Here is a 14,839-nt window from a genome sequence, read left to right as displayed (position 1 = left end):
AGGCTGTCTTCACCTGAGTATTCATTGTAACCATGGCAACACCCCGCTCTATAGATCTTATCGGTGCATTTGCACTTCCAGTTTTGCCCAATGAACAAGCGGTCACCTCTGACCTCTGACGCCTGCAGATCAGAGTTTAGCATGGCTGCGTGTGCATGTGTGACAGAGAGTGTGTGGGCTTGTAGGGTCTGGGATTGATTGGTAGAACGATGCAATGATGGAGTTAACTCATATGAACTGAGCTCGGGGTCTGTCACACATTATCACACACACAGACACACACACACACACACACACACACACAGACCCCTCCTCCCAGTTTCACCTCGACTCATCAGCTCAGAACAGATCCAGTAATTGAGTTTGTATCTGCTGATCCCTTCAAACCCACCACAGACACAGGAAGCCTGAGCACCGCTGTGTGTAGAGCTTGTAAATGACAGTGTGTGTGTGTGTGTGTGTGTGTGTGTGAGAGAGAGAGTGAGTGCATAAGTGAGTAGTTCTGATAAAATACCAAAATGTCAGCACATCTACACACTTCGTCCATTGTTGGTGTGAGTGTGTGTGTGTGTGTGTGTGTGTGGGAGAGAGAGAGAGACAGAGAGAGGAACTCACTGTCCATATGCTGAGGCAGCAGTCCTCAGTGTGTGTGTTATTAGGGGTAAGCGCTGGTGTGTAAAATTGAGGAAACAGTGTGTGTGTGTGTGTGTGTCACGTCTGTGTATTTTATTGCTGTTCATGGTGTTTTATAACAACAGATAAAAGCTGAAATGCTGTAGAGATGCTGCTGATGTGATGGAATCCTGCATCAAAATGTGTGTGTGTGTGTGTGTGTGTGTGTGTGTACCTGGTTTATGTATTTTACACCATTACACCATTATCACACCCCACTGGGCATGCTGATTGGACGAAGTGAGTCCTCGTTTTTTCTGGCTGCTGAAACTGAGATATGGTATTTACAGAGTTAGTCCATTGAGCGTTCATTCCAGAAGGTCGTAGGTTAATACAGTAAATGTACGTCTTCTGAGATAAGATAAGATGAGATGTACACGCAGGAGTAGAAAATACCACCACCCACAACCTGATATACTATATCTGTATAGTGCACGTTCACCACCATATTTACTCTCATGTCTTGTGGGTTTCTGTACTCACTCCGTCCAGAATCAGACACCACATTTAAAGTGAAGTGATTGTCACATGTGATACACAGCAGCACAGCACACTGTGCACACAGTGAAATTTGTCCTCTGTATTTAACCGTCACCCTGAGTGAGCAGTGGGCAGCCATGACAGGTGCCCGGGGAGCAGTGTGTGGGGACGGTGCTTTGCTCAGTGGCACCTCAGTGGCACCTTGGCGGATCGGGATTCGAACCGGCAACCTTCTGATTACAGGGGCCACTTCCTTAACCGCTAGGCCACCACTGCCCCTCGCTAGGCCACCACATGACTAACAGTGTTGTAGATGCAGGCCTCGGAACATTTATTAATGATCTCGATTCGTCGCGCTGGCCCACGGTATGTAGAATGTGTCCAAGCTTTTTCCATGCGATATTCCTGAACAGTCTTTAGCATGAAATGATGTTTCAGACGACGTTCTCCCTTGATGTTCGGAGACAATCGTGGGTCTTTAAACACCCAAAGTACAACAACATTCACAAACGTGACCCACTACACAATAAACCCATGAATTTGTGAGCGTGGGTGATGGCGTGTCGGGCACAGGTGAAGCCAACATTCCAACCATGGGGGGTCTGACAAAGGTGCGAACTGGGGAAGGTGGGGGATGAGCAGAGATGGCTGAGGGTCACGGGAAGGTGGGTGTCATGGTCCACGGAACCAGAACGTGAGCGCGTGTTGGAGGGGACGAGGAACCCCCGGTGCAATGGGACGCAAGGAGGCAGGTAAGTTCCCTCCGACTTAGTATGCGAACGCGAACCGGCGTAATAGTACAATTTAGGAAAGGAGTTTAGGAGAGAGGACAGAATAAGGTCAGGAACGGTCTTACTTTTAGACGAAGGAGTGGAGCCGAGTCTCGTTGCCAATTTATAGGAGTCACGTCACCTCATTTCCGCGTTGCTCCCAGTCACATGGATGGAATCATGTGACAGTGGGAAGGAAGGGGCTGCTGTAATTTATAACAATCCCATCCTACAGACCCTAAATTGTAGGGGCGGGGTCATAAATCATTTTTGACATAAAGTACCTGATAAGTACTACTAATATTTGGGTGAGAGGGATGTTGATTTTTCTGCCATGATGTGTTCACATTGTGTGTGTGCAAGACAACAGCTGATCTCTATTATTTGATCCAGTGTCTCTATGGATCAATAACTGCTGATCATCCTGTGATTGAACACACTGAATGGAGGTGATACAGCTAAGAAACATTCAAATATGTCGACACAGAACAACAGACAAATCAATACATATCCATAAATATACAAATCAACCTGAACTAATACATCCCTGAAAAACAGACATAAATTTACGGAAATTGTCAAATGGAATCACACGTTTATTTTTTGATGATTTCTGAATTAGTTATTGATGGTACAAAACTGAGAATATGGGGTTATGGGATTATGCTGGGATTTGTGGATTGAAACAAAAAGTCAATAGAACTTCAGCAAATCTTCATTTTCATCCTGCTGTGGACGTATCGTGTCAGCTCCCCTGCACGTCTGAAGGGAATCGCCCCGGTGTGAGAGGAATTCTTCACACAGAGAGAGAGAGAGAGAGAGAGAGAGAGGGAGAGAGAGTCATCAAATGAAAGGATTTTAAAAATATTACAAATCGGTGCACTGGACAGCATCGTCTGAGGTGTGAGAATCAGGGTGAGTCCATAGTGTGATAGTGTGTGTGTGTGTGTGTGTGTGTGTGTCCCTGTCTGAGATAATGACTCCATCTGCTACAGCAGGTCTGGACAGCTGCACACCAAACACCCCAGTAAAAGTGGAGCAGCAGAGGGATGGGGGGAACCGAGTTATGGCGCAGAAGAAAGTAGAAAAGAAAACGGAGGGATGGTAGCGTAGGAGGAACTTTCATATCCCACACACACACACACACACACACCTCCAACTGTTTCCTAATTATCGGTTAGGCAGCTGTCAGGATATTTCCAGGTCAAGCCGGAATCTCGAGGCCGATCCAGTCGTCCGTAAAGGAGCGACTGATTAAATAAAAATGAGACGGATTTCACGCGTTCGCAGCAGTGAGGCGGCCATGTTGGCGAGCGAGCGGAGAAGTCCGTCTCCCAGCTGTCAGCGCTGATGAGGACTAATGATGCATTTAGGGGCCGGAGTTCACACACACACTCACAGTGGCAGCGCTGGGCACAAGCCGTCCCCAATCCATTATCCGCAAAGGTGGCATTCTGCAGATATGGATTTTTCAGTCTCATTGAACAACAAAAAGGACAAGTAGGTGTGTAGATGTGTCCGCTGAGTCAATAACGCACGTCTAATTGCTTTTTTCATCCGCTCTAATCTATGCATTAAATGTGTTAATAAACTGTGTTCTTCATTAGCCCATTGCTCAATGTATTAGTATAGTGGGGTGTAAAAAGATGATGCACGATGTCACGTCTATATATATATTGAGTGAATTTTCCCCTGAAAGCAGCAAGGCAGACTCAGGGTCGGTGTGTGTGTGTGTGTGTGTGTGTGTGTGTGTGTGTGTGTGTGTGTGTGTGTAAAATCCATATAAACACTGTGGGCTTGTTCCTGTGGGACTTGGTCATTTCAGCATTTCCCTTAGTAACCGGCTGCGGAGCTGGATCTGTTACCGTGGTGATTCCAGGGACCAAAATCGACTCGGAACCTTATTTAGCACAAAATCCCACACAGTATGTCTCAATGGGCTTTGACGGGGCCTACTGTCGACATCCCCACACAAAGGAGAAATTCCAATAAAAAATCTCATGGAGACAAAGAGAGGAACGCCCTTCCATCGATACATCGAAATTCAGATGCAAAATATGCGATGCGTTGGATCCAAAACAAAGATGGCGGGCGCTGGCGAGTAGCAGCAACCGTGTAGGAAAAGCCATCGTTCATCAAAGATGTGGGTGTACTTCGATGTGGGAAGAAGTATTCTGTACTTTTATACGCAATGGTAAAGAAGAATATAAGAATATAAATCCAGGACACTGTAAAAGCTGATGCCTCAGGCTTCTGTTGGTTCCCTGTGCAATATAGGACTATATATCATCACCTTCCTAAAATGCTGCATGATCTTTTCATGATTGCAGCCACCTGCGGTAAAATCCCCGGCACCCTCAGTTGATAAATGAAATCACATGACTTCAATATACAGTAACACATGGTTTTGTGTTTCTGAAAAACGTATGTTTTCAACATGATTGTGTTGGCTCAGGAAGGACACCATGAAATTAATATTTTTTCATTCCAATATCTAAATTAGAGTGTATAAATAGCTGTATTAGTCAATTAATGTGGAAATAATTGAGAATCTAATTGATTAAGAAGCGTTTGTGACAGCCCTAGTAAGAAGGTTGGTATTAAACAGTCCAACATGGAACACTGTCCATGTTTGAAGGTATTGGACAGTGAAGGTTTCAGTCCAGTCTAATGCTCCACAGTGCATGTCCATCATGATGCTACTGGTCCATTTGAAGAAGCTTCAGCAGATATGGTGCTGGTGGTTGTGGTGACCATCTGGTACATTTCACGCTGGTACATCTCATCAGCAGCTCGATCCCAGGAAGCAGGATCTAGAGGCAGATTAAACTCGACTGGCTGTCAAGGTGCAGGCGCAAATCAGTTTTAAACATTGCATTTCATTTAAAACTGGACAAGCCAACATTAAGAGATCTGCTTAGGGAAAAGCGAGGGGGGAACCGAAACCGGAAAGGCACTCCCACACCAGGATGCTTTCACTGTCCCGACCCACCTGTAGTGACAAAAGTCCCACCGATTCAAACTACGACCAAGACACCAAGACGGTAGAGCTTCTGGATCAATCTCAGAACCCGGAAACACTGGTGCAGGACCTCCATTATAGCGCCTTGCGAGGACGGGGCCTGCACTCAGCGCTCCGGTGATTAGGTGTGCGAGGTTCCATCAGGATCGTCATATTGTTTTTAGAACGAACAGGTTATGGAATGCTTGGGGCGAAATTTTTATTTATACCCGAACACAGAGAAACAGGATCTGGATGCATTGGAGTCGTTTCACTGTTTTTAATCAGTACTGGTTTCTCCTGATGGCATGTGGATTCAAGATTCAAGATGGGTTTATTATCAGTTCAACAGCATACACAGTATACCGTGCATTGAAATACCGCCCCCCCGTACTGCAATCATAAAAGAAAAATGTATATGTATATACACACTAAACTAAACTATACTAAACTATACTAACTAAAACTTAAATACGGTACAGATTATCTCTACAGGAGAAAAGTAGAACTTTTCTGTATAATAAACAGGACAAACAGGACATAACTGGACAACATCATGTAGGATGCTTGTAAGTGGATATGCTGGAAGTGTATTGTTGTTGAGTTTATTGTTGTCATCAGTTCTCACGCTTTTCTCGGGTCGTGTGTGTCTTTGGACTAGACTCAACATAAAAAGTGCCGGTTTCGAACCGGAACCTTTGGAACCCGAGTGTCTACTGATCCCGGGCACGTCCTGTTTTTTAAATAGGCGGCCGTGGCTGCTGGGTTCTAGGGAGATGGAACAAAGGGAGTAGAGACGGGAGGGGAGTCAGACGATTAATGTCCCTGTGTGGATCCTTTTACCCCCCCCCCCCCCCCCCCCCGGAACATTCTGGTACAAAAGCGGCGTGTCGGCTGGCCCCGTCCCCATCAGCAGAACATTACTGCTGCTGACAACTGGCAACCCTCCGCAGGTCGTCATGGAAACGGTGCAGTAGATGACGCACAGTAGTTGTCGCATTTGGATCGCAGCAATTTTGTGTGAAATGGCATCGACACGGCAACAACGCCATAAATCCGCCCACTAGTGAAGCCCACTGAACACGTGTGTGTATGTGTGTGTGTGTGTGTGTGTGTGTGTGTGTTAACTGTGTTGCTCCAGGCTTGACTCTCAGTACATCAGTTTTCCCAAATGCAGTATTTTCCCCTCCATAATGACCTGAAAGAGCACACACACACACACACACACACACACACACACATACACACACCGCTTCCATCACTTGTGATTTAGGGTACAGGCACAAATGTGAAATGACCAGCAGCCACATGCTTTTTCCCTCTACATGAAACATAAAACGAATTGCACGCCTGCACCAACACACCCACATGCACACAAACGGGCTTCTGCACACATTCAAACACAACACACATCCTCATAATGCTTCATTTTTTTTTTTATTTTAATGTATCGTCAGACCACTTCCATCATTTGACCTTGTTATTACAATCGAATCATTCTGAAACCAGAACTCTCTCACACACACACCTACGGACGCTGTGTGTCCCCACCCCTGCTTTGATAAACGAGTGCGGGATTAAACGTGTCACCCCGCCGTTACCTCCATGACGGCGCTGACCTGCTCTAAAAGCTGCTCCATTCATCACCTCACCCTCCTCCTCCTCCTCCTCCCCCGTCTCCCCTCTTCCTGTCTCACGCTGGACCCTCTAAAGCAGAGTTCCCTGCAGCAACGACACACAGGACCTCGCGCTGCTCCATTCTGGGTCACCGTGCTCAGCGACTCTGGCCTGTATTTCAGACTTAGTGATGGTGGTTCCATCCTGACGTGGACTCCAGGTACCACCTGACCCCAGATCTACAGACGGGCCCTTTAAGATGAGTTGCAATGCAGAATTTGGAGATTTTTTTAGAAAATCGCCCAGGGATGGTGAGGTCAGGTTTGGAGGCGATTATGTCCACTTGCCTGTGTGTGTGTGTGTGTGTGTGTGTGTGTGACCCATGTTGACACCCAGCTGTCTTCAGAGAATAACTCTGTATAATTCACCAGATGACCTCTCCTGGCGTCTCTTGTACTCGGAGGACATTTTACTTTCTCTCTTGTTGTGCAGCCAGCATTTTAATTCAACTGATGCAATACCTGCAGTGTGTGTGTGTGTGTGTGTGTGTCCTCTCAGATGTGAATTAACACATCATTACAGGAGGAAGACCGATTCATAGAAAGAGAAGGAGGTTAAACACTGCTGTCCGCTTATTTTATTTTATAATAGGACAGATATCCAGGGGTGGGCAAAACAATTCATTATTTTATGATATGGATGGACACGTAGTGAACAAAATTTCATTCAAAACACATTTTTAGCCACAAGCCCGTTTTTGGCACCAACGGCTTCTGCGTTTTCATCTGGTTTCCGGGTAGAAAGGACCAAACAAGAGCTTTCATTTGATACGATATATGTGTTCCAATTGTGTCCAATCGATATGAGGATGATCCACCAGCTATAACACTATAAAAAATGGTTAGGAGCAAAATACATTTTTTAAAATACACTACATTTTACTACATTTGCAGTTCAATAATTAAAAATCAGTAGGATTAGAGATATTTCTGTGATGAATGGCACGAAATATGAAACGCTGTGATGTAAACTGTGGTGCAGCAGTGAGCCTGTTTCTGATCGTTATTCCATAAGGCTGATAGGCAGTGTGTGTGTGTGTGTGTGTGTGTGTGTGTGTGCGTGTATTTTACATGTGATTGATTGCACACACATGACATAAATAAATAAGAACGCTGCCGTTTTCCACCAGGGCCATGAACAGAAGGAGCCGCTCTCATTCATTTCCCTCCAGCCTCAACACACGACTAATTCAATTACCGAGCTACATGAGCTCCACACTGCTGCCGTCTGTTCCTGTGCGTGTGTCTTTGTTTATGGGGAGAGTGTGATTTGAGAGTTTATTGAGTAGTCGAAGGGGAATATGCACGATAGTGAAAGCTGGGGGGGGGTTCATGTGCAGCAGGTACTGGATGGATGGACCAATGGATGGATGAAAGGATTAAACCTTATTTTTCCCCAGACAAATGACATTCAGCCCATTCATTCTCTAAAAATGACATTCTCGTGAGGTTCTTTTACCCTTTAAAGAGCTTCATAAAGTCATTTTTTATGAAGGTGTTGGGCTGGACGGGACTATGAAAGATGGAGCTCATTCTCAGGCGAAAAAAGCTACCGATATAATCAGGGGAACCAATTATCCACGATATCTGGAGTCGAACCACAGTGCGGTTCCTGCAGCCGAGAGGTAATGATGGTGACCCACATGCATCTAGAACTAGATGGTTGTAGCCTAGTGGGTTGGGACCTGTGAAGACCCAGGTTCAAACCCCACTTTCCGTAACTTGCAGTTGTAGTCAAAAGCAGCTTTTAACCAGAAAACTGACTCAGGTGTAGATTGAGGTCTGAACTTCATTCTCTCACTTTTCCACCCATACAAATCTATGGTGACACCTTCAGAAACAAGATGAGGGACCTGACGTGGCCTTAAGGAACAACAATTTATTCTGATCCTGTCCTCCAGTTGGATCGGTTCCTCTTTGAGATTCAAGAGAGGTTTTTTGTCAATTAACAGTATAAACATGATACAGTGTCTTGGAATGCTGTTTCATAGAGCGATTACAAAAATTAAATATATCTAAAAAAAAAAAAAAAAGATTGCACATGATATGAATTTAAAAACATGCACTGAAAGGGGCAGGTGGTGGCCTAGTGGTTAAGGAAGCAGCCCGATATTATCACTTTCAGCGACAATCACTTTCGCTTCACTTAAAATGAAACTGAATTTAATACCTATAGAGAATATAAATTCTGTAATCTAAGAAGAAATGTGCAGATGTTCTTCTTCTCTTATTCTATGTTGTTCTCTAAACTCACTGATAGGAACCTGTAGTGCTTCGTACTGGACTGGAGCGGTGGCGGTGGCGAACGCTCCGGCAGTGTTCAGTGGAAGAGTACTCTACTAATCTTGATCCTGAACTAATCTGTAATCTGATCTGAGCAGGTGCCCACTGTCATGTGTGATCACAGTAAACTGGAATAACACTCACCACACACACACACACACACACACACACACACACACTGACTGCAGAACAATCTGAGTTGTGTGAGGTTGTTCAGCCTCTCTATGTGACCTACTTAAAGAGCATTTGTGCTTTAAAGTGGATCACCATGAGGGGGCGATGTTTGATGACGCACAACAACCTCCTCCTCTCTGTGGGCAGCTGTGGGCCTGAGGAGACGCCACACACAATCACGGCCAAGAGGATAATACACACAGACACACACACTTCAAACACTTACAGTGTGTGTGTGTGTGTGTGTGTGTGTGTGTGTGAGTGTGTGTGTGTGTGTGTGTCTCAGCTGTACCATATGTTAACACTGACTCTGGTGAATAATTATAAGACCACCCGCTGACCTGAACACACTTAGACAGGAGTGAACCTTCTCTCCATTCCATTCCTCCTCTCATCACTCCGTTCCCCTCGCAACCCTGCCCTGCCCCCGCCCGGGGCGATGAAAGAATGAGAGAATACAAAAGTGAACCAAAGACTGGGTGTGGACAGCACTAGATGATCAAATGAACTAGCGTGTGTGTGTGTGTGTGTGTGTGTGTGTTTGTATCCTTACATGTGTTACCTGTCATCTCAGTGCCTTAAGTTTGGATTAGTCGCAGTGGGCGGAGCGTTAAATTGTCATCTTCAGACAGGATGGATGTGATGAGTCGGTGGGTGGGGGGTCTTTGGGGGGGGGCTGCGAGGCTCATTAGCCAATAAAATTCCCTCGTCTGGTCGGGAGGGGGGCGTCTGGCCATTTGAGTGACAGTTCCCTCAGGGCCTTCTTTAACAGGGACACACCCCCCCATCCTCATTCATTATTAAAGAGACGGCAAGAGAAAAACAGGCAGATGGGCGGGGCAGGAAGGAAGTCACTCAGTCACATGACCACTCACTAACCTGATGGTCACCTACACACACATTTCATCATTAATGGACTTTTTTTAAATTGCTTTTTGCATTTCTCCAAGGTACCATCCAAAAGGGACCTGGAGGATACGACATTTTTTCACTCCTTGTACAATTAATATTTCCTTAACAGGTTTTGTGGTATTTGAGAGATATTAATGTGGGCACATGAGACTTGGTTTGAAGCCACCATGCATCATGGTTGAGAAGATTAACAGATTTGTTTGAATAAGATATTTGGACAAGTTTGCTCTAAATGTTTTCTCACAGCTTGTATTAGTTTGTAGATGGTCCCTTATTTCGGATGGTGGATGTTGTGCAACCTTAATCTTTTACCATTTAAAATACACACACACACACACACACACACACACACATATATTGTGCGGGTGTAGTGCTTGTACAAGGCTGTGGTGTAAGCACATAATCAACAATTTCACAAGTATCCTTGGGTGCGTCTCAGATCAAAGCTGCACAGGTTCTAACCAGAACAGGAACAAGAACGTGTACCCTGTGCTGCTCCGTCGGCCATCATTCTGCGGAGGATTAGATTCATAAATAAGATGGGTTCTCCTCCACTCCCCTTGTTACACTGCCCTGCAGCTGAGTTAGTTATGTGTGTGTGTGTGTGTGTGTGTGTGTGTGTGTGTGTGTGTGTGTGTAAGACGATGACAGATGAATGACACAGCAGCTCTGAATCAAACAGATCGTTGTGATGTTCTGCTGTCATCATCGGGGGTTCTATAAATATGCCCCCCCACACGAACTGATCTTCATTCCAAACAAACAGCTGCTGTTTACTTCCCCTCATCCTCTGGATACAGTGCGCAGGAAAGAACCTGTCAGAGATTGTGTGTGTGTGTGTGTGTGTGTGTGTGTGTGCGTGTTTCCATTGTTTTTTTCATTGTGCTCATCTCTGTAAATATTTGCAGCAAAGGTTATGAGAGTTTGAACAACCTTCGTGTTTATCTCCTTTAATTCTCTCTCGCGCACGTGCTCTCTCGTGTGTGTGTGTGTGTGTTGTACATGTGCATGCACTCGCACACTCACACATGAATATGCAGCAGTGCGGCATTTATTCATGCATGAAATTGGCTTCTGTGAGTCTAGGAAGCTACACGGGGGGTTGAGGGTATGGATCAGATCTCTCTCACACACACACATACACACACAATGAATAAAGGAAAAGATCACTACACTTCTTTAAATGTTCATATCGGCTTCGCTGGATTTCCTGTCTTTTAATTGGCTGTTCACTAAAGCAAACATTCCCGGCATTGCTGAGGCCTCGGAGGGATGGGTGGAGGTTAACTGTCTGTCTGAACGCTGGATGTTTTTTTTAACAGTTGTGGGTCTGTGCAAGTTCTGGAGAATAAAATCAAAACGGCACAATGATTCTATGTAGCTTCAGCACCTCCATGTTCATCTACTCCCTCTACACCTCTCTACATCAGTCTATACCCTGTTTACTTGTCTACATCACTCTGCACCCATCAACAACCTCTATACCATTCTACATCACGCTACATCCATCTGCACCCTCTAAACCATTCTACATTTCTCTACAACCCTGTACACCCTTAAATTCCATGGGTGATGGGTTGAATGCAGAGGACAAATTTCACTGTGTGCACCGTGTGCTGCGCTGCTGTGTATCACAAGTGACAATCACTTCACTTCACTTCACTTTACCCTCTACCCCTCTACCCCTCTTTGGCACATTGTTAAATTGTTAACTGTTTAAATTGTAAAATTTGTACATATATACAGATACATATTTATCTTATTTTTTGTGATGCTTTTACCTTCTGCTTCTGTCTGCCGTGACAAGTGCAATTTCCCACTTGTGGGACTAATAAAGGTTTATCTTATCTTATCTTATCTTATCTTACATCACTCTACATCCATGTACACCCTCTGTACCATTCTACATTTCTCTACAACTCTATATCTCCTTAAATACCCTGTACATCCTCAACATCCCTTATTCCCCTTCTATACGCTCTACCCCTATTCTGTCTACACCCTGTTTACCTGCATCACTCTAAAACACTGTAATCTCTCTACATCACTCCACATCACTCTAAAAGCAGAGGACACATTTCGTTGTGTGCACTGTGTGCTGTGCTGCAGTGTATCTCAATGACAATCACTTCACCTTCACTCTACATCCATCTACATCCTCTGTACCCCTCTACATCACTCTACAACCCTCCACCGGCATGCTGATGCCTATTCGATTTTGGCGCGCTCATGAAACATTTAGCCGTGTTTCTCCTAGTTTGCACATAAATAAATTCCCTTACACACTCTAACAATACATGTTACACACATATGCATGGATGGGGAATGGCAGGACCAACCCCTCAGCTGCTCCTCTGAGCATTGGGAAGCTGTAGGTCTCAGCCTCTTCCGTGGAGGAACTGGGCTAAAGTTAGTGGGGCAGAAAATGCAGTTGTGACTCATGCAAGTGCCTTTAGCAGCGCTCTCAGAAGTGCTACACAATCACTCTGTGTGTGTGGGATCAGCTGTATGTAGGCCACTAAGAAGCACCGCCTTTGTCAGGTCTGCGCTGCAATCAAGGAGCACAGGCTTAAGTGAGCGGCGTTTTTGTCTGTGTGTTTTATATCGTACAAGCCCGCGCATGCACGCATTCATGTGTGCGCATGTGCCTATAACTCAACAAATATCCCTACTGGTGTGTGCAAGCAGTGATGTGTGCGTGTAAACGTTCACTTGCACACAAATCTGAATATGAGTGTGTTCGAGTGTTGGTATGTGTGTCTTATCTAGACCGGAGTGGAAGGTCACCTTGCACTGAGCAGCAAAGCACTGGATTTGCACACACACTTACTGTGAGACAGATACATGCACATTTGTACTGGTACCTGTTTAGACAGCCTTGAATTCAGCTGTGACTCAGCGGTTCTACATGAGCGTATCACTAAAAGTGGTTCCTTTAGTGGGACTGAGAAATGTTTTGTTAATTTTAAAGATTTTTTTTTTATTCAAACACCAACATCATTGTGGTAGTTTGACATGTGAGAGTTGCAAAAGTCATAGTTCGTCTTGAACGTGTCCCCTACTGTGAGAGACCTCCACTACTACTCTAAGACCTCATCACTTCTGAATTACACATGTGTGCTGATCAGTCATCAGGCTGACCAATCAGAATGCAGATTTGGAGGGATTCAGCAGCCGTGAAGTCCAGTGTAAGCTCATGAACGAGCCCCACCCAACACTTACAGGAGATCTGTGATCAGGCAAGGGGTGGGGTGGCCTTCTGCTGCTCCATTCAAATCCTGCGGTCGAGTGCTTCTGGGAAATCACTTATTGTTTGACGGATTCCTGGTGCTGCCAGGACAGGTGCGAAAACAAGCATGCACACCTATGTGTGTGTGTGTGTGTGTGTGTGTGTGTGTGCAGAACCCAGTGCAATTCTATGGATGCCTTTGAACACTCCCTCACACGTAATTGATGTACACCTGCATTGCAGCTACACTCCTTGGCCAATTTATTAGACGAACCTCCGTTTTATAGGTGTCCAGGCTGTTACTGTACACCATTTTTGTGTGGTTAATGTGAGTGCTTGACTCTGGTGGTCTGGGTTATTTTATTCTCCTAAGCCCTCTCCCACCGAGAGAGGAGGATAAACACAGAGAAGACTAAAGAGCAGCAGCTACTCACCATATCAGTTCCTCTTGAAGACGTTTTAGAGCTCACAAAACTAAGCTGACCCGCCTGTTTAGCTGTTTGTTGTTTGCACCGTGGTTCACTGCTTGTTACAGGTGGACTGAAGAACGGGTGGCACTTTTCGCTTTTGAGGGTGCTTTGGGATATGGGAGTGTCATGGACTGGCAGTGTGATAACATCAGTGTGGACCTGATGTTATCAATATAAATCTGTCATTGCGTCACGATTCTGGCCACATTCGTCCAACTTATACAAAAGGGCATTTATTTACAACTGAAAACAACAGACAGGACACTCCGTAACCCGACGAAGACGTGATATAAACAGGGCAAATACATACAAACAGGAACAGGTGCAAACAATCAAGAATCGGGGAGAACCACACCAGGTCCAACGACGACACGTGTGTTGTGTGTTCCATCGGGTTTTTGTAAGTCGAGCGGCTGCATCCTCCACGTCCACGCTGGCACCTGCAACCATGACATGTATTGGCAGAACGTGGTGTGGTGGCCTCACCCAAGTCGCTTTATCAGCCGTTCTGAGTTCTCCTGAGCGAAGTTGATCTGCAGACGGAGCCAGATTAGCTGTGTAGTGTTCATTAGGACGTCCACTCACACACACACACACACACACAGAATCCAAAGAGGCTTTGGGCCGCAGTAGATTACAGTAAAGGCTGTGTGTGTGTGTGTGGTTGTAAACTGGTTAAAGGGTTAATCTCTGCTGTTGTTGTGAAAGGAAGTCGGTGGAGCCCAGACAGACACGGTCACTCCGGCAGGCTCGGGTTCAGACGCTGACCAGGTCAGGGTGCAGCCATTGCTGCCAAGAACAGGATGCTTACAGCAAGAGCTCTGCGGTCTCTCAGCCAATCAGAGCGCTGCGACTGCAAACCATGATGACAGGAATGTTTGTTAGGAAGGATTTCACCCAACTTCCAAAATGTTCATGTTTAAGGTAAGATTGAAATAACAAACAGTGAAGATGTGTCCATATTAATAGTCCTATTGGACATTGGGGGCGAGCATTTCTTCAATGTCAAAGGTTATTTCTGTGCTGACTGTACTGACACATTCACACTCCTCATCCCTGACACTGCTGTCACCTGATGCAGAATGTCAGATGGAGACAATGCAGTGACCCCGGGGCAGAATCTATCTGGGTACACACACACACACACACCTTTCCTTATATCCTTACATCCA

The 14,839-nt window shown here is 45.4% G+C and overlaps 1 protein-coding gene across 2 annotated transcripts in view; it reads left to right on the top strand.

Annotated features, from left to right (window-relative positions):
- The window catches only part of frmd4a (FERM domain containing 4A), an 83,772-nt gene that overhangs the window by 16,441 nt on the left and 52,492 nt on the right, over positions 1-14,839 (top strand). The gene's annotated exons all lie outside the window — the stretch shown is intronic.

This window comes from Denticeps clupeoides, chromosome 17 (genome assembly GCF_900700375.1).
Source record: "Denticeps clupeoides chromosome 17, fDenClu1.1, whole genome shotgun sequence".
In the NCBI taxonomy this organism is placed as follows: Eukaryota; Metazoa; Chordata; class Actinopteri; order Clupeiformes; family Denticipitidae; genus Denticeps; species Denticeps clupeoides.
This window is presented reverse-complemented; position numbering and strand designations above follow the sequence as displayed.